The sequence below is a fragment of the Gopherus flavomarginatus genome, chromosome 7, assembly GCF_025201925.1.
Source record: "Gopherus flavomarginatus isolate rGopFla2 chromosome 7, rGopFla2.mat.asm, whole genome shotgun sequence".
Classification (NCBI taxonomy): Eukaryota; Metazoa; Chordata; order Testudines; family Testudinidae; genus Gopherus; species Gopherus flavomarginatus.
In genome coordinates, this window is record NC_066623.1 from 78,528,028 (window position 1) to 78,540,167 (window position 12,140).

The following is a 12,140-nucleotide window of genomic DNA, read 5'->3' on the forward strand; positions in this document are numbered from 1 at the left end:
TACAGGCATTGTCTTTGGTGTAAGATCTAGGGTACCAACTGATCTGGGGTAAGTGACAGATCTTTTGAGACTGGAAGCAACCTGAATGTGGTGCAATTTTTGGTGTCTGATGACCATTTATCACTAAATCCTGTTTGCCTGGGCAGCAAGGTAGACTGGAGAGTCTAGGGGAACTGTCTGTGATGTTGTGGTGAGACTGTTATAATGATGCAGGAATTCACATTTGTCACTGGCCTGGAGAAATCTAATTATAGAACTTACCTCCAGGTTGCAGTGTCTGCCCTGTTTTTGACAGTCTGCCCTGAGGTGGGCACTTACTGATGTGAGCTACTCTAGACAGCATGACAACATCATACAGTGAGTATTTCCCATAGGAAACTGGAGACAATTAACTTCTTTCAGCAGATCCGTTTTTAATTTAAAGACTTAACTTGACCTGGACTTTCCAAATTGCTGAGAGAATATTTTTTGTTTCCCTTGAGTGTTTTTTTAAATTTTATTACCTTATTTATAACTTCCTGAGACTTAATGCTGTTTAGCGCACTATTCCAGCATGGGTATTAAGGACAATTAGTAATCCCAGAGAAAGCTTCAGAATTATGGGAGTTGTCAGTGTTTAGCACATCTGATAATTTAAAGCCTAGATATCTCAAGCTAGATATCCAAAATCAGCAAACACTTGAAAAGTGTGGTCAGCTGTTCACAAATGGTATACTTGTTTGCTATGCTTCTTACATATATGGTCCCTCTCTGCCCCAAGCGAGAAAGCACTTAAGCACACATGTAGACTCACTGAAATCAATAGGACTATGCAAATACTTTAATGATTTGCTGCCTCAGATCCATGGTGCCTTTCATCTGAGGTTCTAAAAGCACTTTACAAACATTAATCTCACAACACCCCAGTGAGGTAGGGAAATATTAGGGGTGGTTGAAATTGATTCCTATGACCTATATATTGTCAGTATACAGAATAACATTAAAGAAGTGAAAATTCCAGCCTGACCCAGCCAAACAATATATGAAAACATGCTGTAAACTAATCTTGGAGTAGGCACACTATATGAAACATCCAGTTATAAATTAGCAAACCCCATATAAATCTAGCCGTGGAGGAAGCCTCCAGAGTTCAGAGGTTTAGCTGAAGTACCCAAACATACAGAAGACTCCAGCAGACAACAGAGCACTCAGTCCCTGTGCAGTTCTCCTTCATCCCTATCTCATGTTGGACACTGGAGGCCTGATTCTGCACTAATGAAGTCAATGGGTGCAGGTTTGAGCCATTGGTGAGGAAGGTCTCTGACCTGCCAATGCCCTCCAGCAACTTTGATGGATGTACTGCCCTTCTGTCTGAGGTAGTTTCAAAACCATTTAGTAAGTTATCCATAATTAACTAACACAATTTGAAGCCAATTTCAAAATAAGCTGTCTTCCTGGGCAAAATTATAAGGGCTACTGTTTTCCTCAATATTTTTTGTTTGGTATAATAATATTGAAAAAGAGAAAAATGTTTTCCATCAGTGATGCTCATGGGAATGATCAATGCCATCATTGGTACTTATGGGAAATGAAAACTTCTCTTGCATCTCACTATAGATGGAGATTTCATTTCTCCAGTGTAATCAGTATTCCTTAAACTCTTCATTTTACAATCAGTTCTCAGGACCTGTGGAAGCGATGAAGTCCATTATGTGAGATATCATCTGTTGTTCCTTTATCATTATAGCTGTGCAAGTCTCTCACTTTAAAACCTAAATTGGTTGGGTACAATACACAAAAATTCAAGCATGTCTTGTAGGCACTGGCCTGTGTTGGGGTGGTTCAGAGCCGCATCACTCCTCAGGGGACCCCCCCAGGAGAAAAGCTGCACCATGGAACTAGAACTCCTCCTAGGGCAACCTGTCAAGTAAGAAGAGGAGCTTTCTAAAATTGCTGTTGGCTCATTATTCACATCCTGTAATAAACTTCTAAAAAATGAATCTACGTGGTGCGTTACCTCTAGCAGATGTTCCATAGAAACAAGACATGCTTCATATTCATATGTCAGCAGCTTTCCAGCATTGTTTTGACAAAGAGAGTTGGCTAAGAACAACTGCTGTTCCTGGCATTCTGTGTCATCTATCCCCCACTTGTTCAGCTATAAATAATCAAAAAATAATCTTACTGTCAATATCTGTGACTCAGGAATTTAAACCCAACAAATTGCTAAGGTTGTTACTTTTCCTATCATTTTTTCTCTTCATAGGACAGAACACCCATGGCTTAGGAGGAGCTCAGGATTCAGGGTCTCTAAAGTAAATTTGACTAGACAGATGCCTGTGTATTATCATATTTATAATGGCTACTAGCTGATGTGCTTCTGACAGAAGCACAACAGATAAGTGGAGAGTACAGCCACTCCTGCTCCCAACAATTAATCCTCTGATCTAAATTTGGAAATTGACATCACAGCTGACATTATTTGCATTTGCTGTCAAAATAAATGGGGGAAATAATTTCTCTATTTGCATTCAGTTGTAATATCACCCCAAAGAAGCTATTTAATGTATTAATCACTAGTATCTATAACCTATTTAAGCAAAGGCTTGAACTATTTAAAACTTTATTGCTAGTGAATGGAGTCTATTCAGTGAATTCATTATGACTTTGGTTTTTAAACAAGACATTATCTTAATATAAACAATACTTATAAGGCCTGGGCTGCACTAGCTGGGGGGTTCGAACTAAGATACACAACTTCAGCTATGCTATTCGCATAGCTGAAGTCGAAGTATCTTAGCTCGACTTACCTGGCCGTCCTCCCGCTGGCGAGTTAACTCCACTTACTTCTCCTGCCGAGGTGTAGTATGGGCGTCGATTAGCAGATCGATTTATCACATCCAGACGAGCTGTGATAAATCACTCCCTGATACATCAAACACTACCCACTGATCCAGGTAAGTTTATTTTGAATGTTCAGTCTTTAATCTAGCTTTGTTGCCAATTTTTTCTCATAGGTGATGGCTGGATTGAACTGGTGTTGATAATACAAGTGACCTAATTGAAACTCAGGCCAAAATTTTTAATGGGACACAAACCTAGATCTTTTAAAAGGTTTAAATTTGTTCGAATCAGTTTGAATGCACCCTCTGTAGACAGTGGAGCTGGTTGGAAATTTTCCAGTGAAACCTTGCACCAGCTGCCTTTCCCAGAAAGGCTGACTCATCAAAATGGAAGCTTTTTGTGGAAACATTCCAGTTGTGAAAAAATGTTTAGCCAGAAAGATTTCTGTCGTTCAGGATGGAATTTCTAGTCAGCATAAGAGAGACTTCCACCCCAGACAAGTCTAACAGGGCACTCATCTGGGATGTGGAAGAGCCTGGTTCAAGTCCTTGCTCTGCCATTCTCCCACATCTGAGATGAGTGGCATAACCGTAGGGATGTAATCAGTCTCTCACTCTGTTCAAAATTTGGAGCTGTTCCACTGTCTCCTACCCATCTCTAGTAGTCAGGGACATTTACAAAAACCACTGCAGTGTGAATGGGGAGGGAAGATTGTTTATCCATTCCCATCAGAGAGTACCTGCCTCTGTTTTACAGGAAACCTGAACTTTATGTAGTCACTTGATCTCATTGCAAAGAAGAGTAATTTTAATTGTTTTATCTTAATAAATAGCAATGAAACAGAAAGTAACCAGCTAACCAGTGGCTGCTGATATAAGGCAGGTCCCTAACTTCCATGTGGGAAACAAGGAAAACTGCCTGGGGACATGGTTTCAAAACTATTTGTGCTGACTGGCCAAACCATGTTTAAAGCAAGTTAGTCTGAAATCATTTTAACCTGCTCTTAGTAGAACATTGTTTAACACTGGCTCAGGTATCCTAACTCCTGTTGCAGAGCAGATGGAATCACATATGTTTCTGATGTATGTGTTTTTTGTAGAGTGAAGAGTATTAGCTTATTCTAAACCTTTCCATTTCATTATCCCTAACCAACAGGCACTCCGCCATTTCTGGATAGCAAAACTTTTTACAGCAGACAGAGACAAAGGAAAGCAAACTAAGCAAGCTTACTGAAACAGTAAGACAAGCACGCTAGTACAACAGAGGTAAAGCAATAAGGCCCACATTTTCACACACATTTTCACACTTGGCTGCCTACAGCTGGGCACTTTAGGCCTAATTTTCAGAGGTATGGAGTACCTGCACTGTCCATAGACTTCAATGGGAGCCGCAAATGCTCAACACCTTGAAAAGCAGACCCATTCAGATAGACACGTAGATATGGATTTGGAGGGGGTGGAATGTTCAAAAACACTTAAGTGACTTGGGAGCGTGTGCTCCAATAGAAGTCAATAGGGCTTGTACTCCGAAATCACTTCAGTGCTTTGAAAAAATGTCCAACTTAAGCATCCAAGTTTGAACATTTTGGCCCAGAATCCAGATGCTTTTCAGGCTGAACAGAATCATTGCTTTGAATGACTTTTTCAGATGGTAAGAGACATCTTTCCTTAACCTTCCAACACACACAATATCACAAGTCGATCTTTCTCTTTCAAATTGTTCCTTGTCCAGCACTAGGTATTGTTTTCAAATGCCCTTGTAATTTTGGAATGGGCATAAAGAAGCTTAATTATTTTTAGGACTGTTTATCAATTAAGCAGTGGTAAAAATGGTAAAATTAAAATGAATTGTGAATAGCACATGAGCTGATAAAGCTCAAAGTAGACACCTAGTTAGGGTTGCTAACTTTCTAATTGCACAAAACCAAACACCCTAGCCCTGCCCCTTCCCCAAGGCCCTGCCCCCGCTCATTACATTCCCCGTCCCTTGGTGGCTCGCTGTCCCCTACCCTCATTCACTTTCACTCTGGGCAGAGGCAGGGGTTGGGGAGTGGGAGGGGGTGAGGGCTCTAACTAGGGGTGCAGTCTCTGGGATGGGGCCAGAAATTAAGGGTTCACGGTGCAGGAGGGGGATCTGGGCTACGGGAGGGAGTTTGAGTGCAGGAGGGGGTGAGGGCTCTGGGCTAGGGTGTGGGCTTTGGGGTGGATCTGGGGATGAGAGTTTTGGGATGTAGGAGGATGCTCTGGGCTGGGGTGTGGAGCAGAGGGATTTGGAGTGAGGGAGGGGGCTGCAGGTTGAGGCAAGGGATTGGGTTGCAGGAGGGGGTTCGGGCTCTGGGCTGCAGGTGTGGACTCTTGGGTGGGCCTGGGGAAGAGGGGTTTGGGGCATAGAAGGGGGCTCTGGATTTGGGGGGGCTCAGGGCAGGGGAAGGGGACTAAGGCTGGTGTTGGGGCACAGGCTTACCTAGGGCGGCTCCCGGCCAGCGGCACAGCAGGGCTAAGGCAGGATCCCTGCCTGTCCAGGCACCACGCTATGCCCCAGAAGCAGCCAGCATGTCTGGCTTTTAGGCAGGTGGCCAGGAGGCTCCGGGCGGCTCTCATCTGCAGGCACTGCCCCCCAGCTCCCATTGACCCCGGTTCCTGGCCAATGGGAGTGTGGAGCTGGTGCTCAGGGCTGGGACAGCGCGTGAAGCCCTGAGACCCCCACCATCACCTAGGAGCTGGACCTGCTGGCCGCTTCTGGGGCACAGAGCGGTGCCAGCACAGGTAGGGACTAGTCTGCCTTAGCCCTGCAGCACTGCCGGCTGGACTTTTAACGGCCTGGTCAGCAGTGCTGACCAGAGCCGCCAGGGTCCCTTTTCAACCTGGCATTCTGGTCAAAAACCAGACACCTGGCAACGCTAAGCCCAGTGTTGCACTCCCTATTTGGGCAAAAACTCCTGTTGAAGTCAATGGTAGTTTTGTTTCTATAAAGATGACAAGGTCAGGCCCAATATCTGTTAATGAATATGCTTGGGTTTGTGAAACATAATTATATAACTCATATTCTGAGCTCTGACCATATATCCTCCTGTTACTAGTCCGTTTATTCTAGAACATTTGCTATTCAGCAAATCTGTGAAACTGATCACAAAAACAACCCCACCAGCATAGAGGAGAATGCTAGTAATCTTGCTTCAGATAAGAGAGCTTTATACGGCATCACCAGATCACTTGAACACATAGAGGCCATGTGGTTTTCCTCAGTACTCCATAATGACTACCCCAACTTCTTTATCTAAAGTCTGTCAACACATGTCAATATTTCTTAATCACGAAGGGGCCAGAATCTTTCATTTATTTCCAGTGTAATTTCAGTGCAGTCACTCTGGATGTAAAGTGGGAATGTACAAAGTGAGTGACATAACCAGGTTACAATCTGGACTATAAGTATCTGTGTCCTCCCTGCCCTCTAACCTGGATGCTGCTTGGCTGTTTTTCCCTCTACTCCTGGACTGCTCACAAGCAGCCTCTAGCATATAAATCACACCTAGCTATGTCTCTCTGTACTTGCAAACTACCAGTCAGATTTAGGGTTTCATGAGCCTGAATTATACTTCAGGGTGACTCCAGCACACTCTTAGTCCCAGACTTTCCCCCCAGAAATTATGTCTTGTATTGCCCAGCCCTCTCCTGGACAATACAAGCTCATATAAAATCTGTAATTTTATTAAAAGAAAATATTCACAAATCCTGTTATCCCAACTGGAGTTAGTTTCCCAAACACTTCAAACACACTGGTTTAGATAAAACAATAAAACAGGTTTATTAACTACAAGGAAGGAGATTTAAGTGAATATAAGTAATGGAACATAAAAATCAGAAATGGCTACAAGAGCAATAAAGATAAAATGCAACTAATGCCTAACTTAAAAAACTATATTAAAGTCAAACCAAAGTTTCTCCTACCACATGCTCTTAGTTCTTTCTGGTGTAGTCAATCGATGGACAGAGTGAGATCAGAAGAGGCGGGGTCCCTGGCAGTGTTTGTCCCTCATTTTTATAGTATCAGTCCCTCTCTTAGAAAACTTTTCCAGCCGAGTTTCAGGAGACAGAAAGTCTATTAGAGAGGATATATCCTGCTGGTTTTCCCACCTGTTGGATCTCCTTTTGTGCTTCATGACTGTTTACTGCTTAAATGCAAATTAAGCACAGCATGCCTTCTTTTGGTTGTGACAGACTTGTTTGCCAACTTCTGTTTGGGTTGTGCTGTGGTTTGGAGCAGGTGTTAATAACACCATACAGTGGAATCTTATAACTTTATATTCAATGTTCCACACACATTTTATCAGGACAATATTGACCAACAAATTATGAGTTTTAAAATAATACCTCACAAGGCATACTTTATACAGAGATTATTACAGTAGTGTGTAAGGAGTGAATACAGGGGTACAGATTGTTATAGAGGGACATCAATCTTAAAATGACTACGAACTCAGCACTAGTTTATTTCTTCAAATTATAAAGGGGAGAAAAGCTAAACATTTAACCTAACACATCTTTGAGTGTTTTAGGGAATGCGGGGGAGAAGAATTAACATACATTAAAGTTTCTAAAGAAAAGCTTTTTCTTGTGTATTATTCTGAAGTAAACTTTTTGCTAAAGATGAGCAAAATTCTAACCAGGAGTGGTTTGGATCTGCGTTCATCCTATTTGAGTTGAACAAGCAAATTTCAGGGTATGCTGGGATGAGTTTCAGACACATGACTCTCTTTTGGGTCCCTCTACACTTACTCCAGGTTGTTTTGTTGTCCCAACAGCAATAATATCAGCCTTATCTCTATTCAAGACAGTATGTGAAGTCTCGCTCTACTACTAGCCTCACGGAATGACTTTTATGATTATTCTTGGCCAGTAGTTTCATTATCTCGCTACACTAGGCAGACCAGTGACTCAATAATGTTTGAATTGTCTTAGCAACACAGTGATCTGGGGCTATGATCAGCATTTTGCACTTGCCCTGGTTGATCTTGTGCAGAACCTTGTGGAGAGCAGGAATTGGAAGGAATGCAGACAGAAACAGCTTGGCATTGTGGCAAACAGGGCCACATGAAGAGTTCTCTACCTCAGGAACAATGTTGGCTGATGACTTTTTGAGAAACCATCACACTGGGTGCTGTGCTTCCTGCTAAACCTGTTACTAGGCTGTTCTTTTTCCATGTAAGTATTGTGTGCTGGACACATTGGCTCCAAAATTTCACAGCCTCGTTGCACAGAAGCTTAGAGTGTAATTTTGCCAGTTAATATCTGGCATTGGCAGTTAAAATCTGAAGAGGTCTGCTTTGTAGGCCAGTAGGAATGACTTGTAGGCAGCTGAACTGCTCTCACTTCTGGGGTATTTATGTATAGATGAGTCTATTCAGACATGCAGAGGTCTTGGATTGTGAGCTGACCTATGGGAACTACCTTTTCTAGTCCTGAAACCTCTGTCCTTGCTGCTCAGACTGTAACCAGGGCTATAAAGTCAAGGAACTAGCCTGATTTAAGAGAATTTCCCAGGTGAGACTGAACTGCTGCAACAGTTCTACAGTGCTCCACTTTGCAGCTCCTGGCAAAGATGGTATATTGAGGGAAGGAGGAGGTGTAGCTGGAACATTCTGTGCTCTATTCTTAGCTGTGAAATGTCCTTTAACAAGCCATACCAGCCAGGCCCTAAGGTTATGGCTTTACCAAGGTATAAGCAAGAATAGAATCTGGCCCTATGAATTTAAATTACTGTGTACTGGGGTCTATCCTTCCATGTTGTGCAACCTTCATATACAAAATCCTATGTTGAAATAGATGCTGTAAAAAGGAAATATGCTTCATCCTCCACATTTTCTTCATAAACTATAAAGACAATGTAAGAAAGAACACAACAATCAGAATAAGCCTCAAAGTTATGATAAACGCTAAGGGCTAGGAAGGCATAACATACTCAGCTTGCTCACTTCCAGATTACTGGAAGTCACCTGGAGTTGTATAAACAATACAATGCAGAATGTGTATTAATCTTCCATCTGTAAAGAGTCTTTCACCCAGAAGAAACATAAAGTGCTTTACTGATTGTTTGTATAGGGATCATTCATAAGAATGCAAGAACTGCTGTACAGGGTCAGACCAAAGGTCCATCTAGCCCAGGATCTGTCTACCGACAGTGGTCAATGCTAGGTGCCCCAGAGGGAGTGAACCTAACAGGCACTGATCAAGTTATCTGTCTCCTGCCATCCCTCTCCAGCCTCTGACAAACAGGGGCTAGGGACACCATTCCTTACCCATCCTGACTAATAGCCATTTATGGACTTCACCACCATGAATTTATTCAGTTCTCTTTTAAACACTGTCGTAGTCCCAGCCTTCACAACCTTCTCCGGTAAGGAGTTCCACAAGTTGACTGTGTGCTGCGTGAAGAATAAATTGCTCTTATTTGTTTTAAACCTGCTGCCTATTAATTTCATTTGGTGACCTCTAGTTCTTGTATTATGGGAGTAAGTAAATAATTTTTTTCCACATCACTCATGATTTTATATACCTCTATCATATCCCCCCTTAGTCTCTTCTTTTCCAAGCTGAAGAGACCTAGCCTCTTTAATCTTTCCTCATATGGGACCCTCTCCAAATCCCTAATCATTTTAGTTGCCTTTTTCTGAACCTTTTCTAGTGCCAGTATATCTTTTTTGAGGTGAGGAAACCACATCTGTACACAGTATTCGAGATGTGGGCGTACCATGGATTTATATAAGGGCAATAATATTTTCTCAGTCTTATTATCTATCCCCTTTTTAATAATTCCTAACATCCTGTTTGCTTTTTTGACCGCCACAGCACACTGCGTAGACATCTTTAGAGAACTATCCACGATGACTCCAAGATCTTTTTCCTGACTCGTTGTAGCTAAATTAGCCCCCATCATATTGTACGTATAGTTGGGGTTATTTTTTCCAATGTGCATTACTTTACATTTATCCACATTAAATTTCATTTGCCATTTTGTTGCCCAATCACTTAGTTTTGTGAGATCTTTTTGAAGTTCTTCACAGTCTGCTTTGGTTTTAACTATCTTGAGCAGTTTAGTATCATCTGCAAACTTTGCCACCTCACTGTTTACCCCTTTCTGCAGATCATTTATGAATCAATTGAATAGGATTGATCCTAGGACTGACCCTTGGGGAACACCACTAGTTACCCCTCTCCATTCTGAGAATTTACCATTAATTCCTACCCTTTGTTCTCTGTCTTTTAACCAGTTCTCAATCCATGAAAGGACCTTCCCTTTTATCCCATGACAGCTTAATTTACCTAAGAGCCTTTGGTGAGGGACCTTATCAAAGGCTTTCTGGAAATCTAAGTACACTATGTCCACTGGATCCCCCTTGTCCACATGTTTGTTGACCCCTTCAAAGAACTCTAATAGATTAGTAAGCCATGATTTCCCTTTACAGAAACCATATTGACTATTGCTCAACAGTTTATGTTTTTCTGTGTGTCTGACAATTTTATTCTTAACTATTGTTTCGACTAATTTGCCCGGTACCGACGTTAGACTTACCGGTCTGTAATTGCCGGGATCACCTCTAGAGCCCTTTTAAAATATTGACGTTACATTAGCCATCTTCCAGTCATTGGGTACTGAAGCCAATTTAAAGGACAGGTTACAAACCTTAGTTAATAGTTCTGCAACTTCACATTTGAGTTCTTTCAGAACTCTTGGGTAAATGTCATCTGGTCCCGGTGACTTGTTAATGTTAAGTTTATCAATTAATTCCAAAACCTCCTCTAGTGACACTTCAATCTGTGACAGTTCCTCAGATTTGTCACCTACAAAAGCCAGCTCAGGTTTGGGAATCTCCCTAACATCCTCAGCCGTGAAGACTAAAGCAAAGAATCCATTTAGTTTCTCTGCAATGACTTTATCGTCTTTAAGTGCTCCTTTTCATCTGGCACTGAAATGCATTAAGCTGCTCAATAAATTTATTTGGAAGGAAAGGAAGGGAAATATTCCTGGTTGTTTTCTGAGACAACAAAGCTTGCCTTTATGGAATCTCCCTCTCTCTTTCTTTTTTTTTTTTTGGTAAATTGAGCACTTGTGAGAGGTGACAGACTGAATTTGTCTGAGATCTCCGTCTTTTACATGTCTCAAGTACACATAGAGAGACATCAGGCAATTATTTAAGAGTGGTATTTTTAAAATCAGAGTTCCTTGTTCCAGTAAAATTCCTCTATCTTCTCTGGGCTCTGGTTTTGTGTCTGGAATGCACTGTGGACTCGCGGGCAGCTTACACAGCTTTTAGCTAGGATCATAACACAAAGGTTGCACTAGCACTACAACTGAACTGGGTCCACTTCTTGAATATACACATAGCTCCTTAGCTTTTGAGTAGACTCACTGCTCTGCTTCCCAGGGTCTGGAATGTGCCCGTGTCTCCTGGCCTAAAGAAAGAGCTCTTACAGCCCTGTCTCCACTTGCACACAACTCAGTGTTCAGCTGTGCCACTGCTGGTCTCAGCTGGAAACCACCTTATACGAAGGTTTTTTCAAACCTTTACAATATGTTACAGAATGAAACAGGGGAACAGGCCTACTTTTTGACTGCTCTGAGCACCTTGCATGCTTTTCAAGTATTAGTTTTAGTTCTCAGTTTTCTAGACCACATTCCTTTCAGTATCCAGTAGATCAGTGGTTCTCAGCTGCAGGTATGCAGCCCCCTGGTAGTCTGCAAGCCCTTTCAGGGGGGCTGTGGATCCCCACTGCTGAAACCCAGTTCCTCGAGCGGGGCTGAAGCGGGAAGCAGTGCAGGACTGAAATCCCAGCTTTCCCCTTCCCCCCGCTGAAGCTGGGAGTGGGGGCTGAAACCCACTGTGAGCAGAAACCTTGAGCCCATGGGCAGAGTTGGGGGAGCACAAGGGTGTTGTCCCCACACTGCAGTGCCTTACCCAGAGTGGGACAGTCCTGGGGGCAACTCCACCCCCCCAGCTCCTCATCCTCCTCTCCCCCAGCCACCCTCAGGCCTCACCCTCTGGCCAGGTCTTGAGCGGGAAGCCGGAGTCAGGCAGTGTGTGACTCCTCTGGGTGGTGGTTGGGTTGCCAGCCCTCCCAGATTGGCCTGGAGTCTCCAGGAATTAAAGGTTAATCTTTAATTAAAGATTAATGTCATGTGATGAAATCTTCAGAAATACATCCAACACAAATTGGCTACCCTAGTTGGTGGTGCCATGGAGTGAGCATCCATGGCATCCCCCCATCTGTTGCTGGTGACTGGCCAGCATTGTGGTTGCTCCTCAACTCCCAGTCCCCTTT

General features: G+C 42.8%; 1 long non-coding RNA gene across 1 annotated transcript; it reads right to left on the reverse strand.

The window, feature by feature from the left end:
- Window positions 1-801: 801 nt before the first annotated feature.
- LOC127055432 (uncharacterized) lies at window positions 802-3,109 on the reverse strand. Its single transcript, XR_007775480.1, has 3 exons — window positions 2,790-3,109; window positions 1,997-2,137; window positions 802-1,899 (listed from the first exon to the last, which is right to left on the reverse strand). It is a non-coding gene; the product is annotated as an uncharacterized LOC127055432 (long non-coding RNA).
- Between the last annotated feature and the right edge of the window lie 9,031 nt (window positions 3,110-12,140).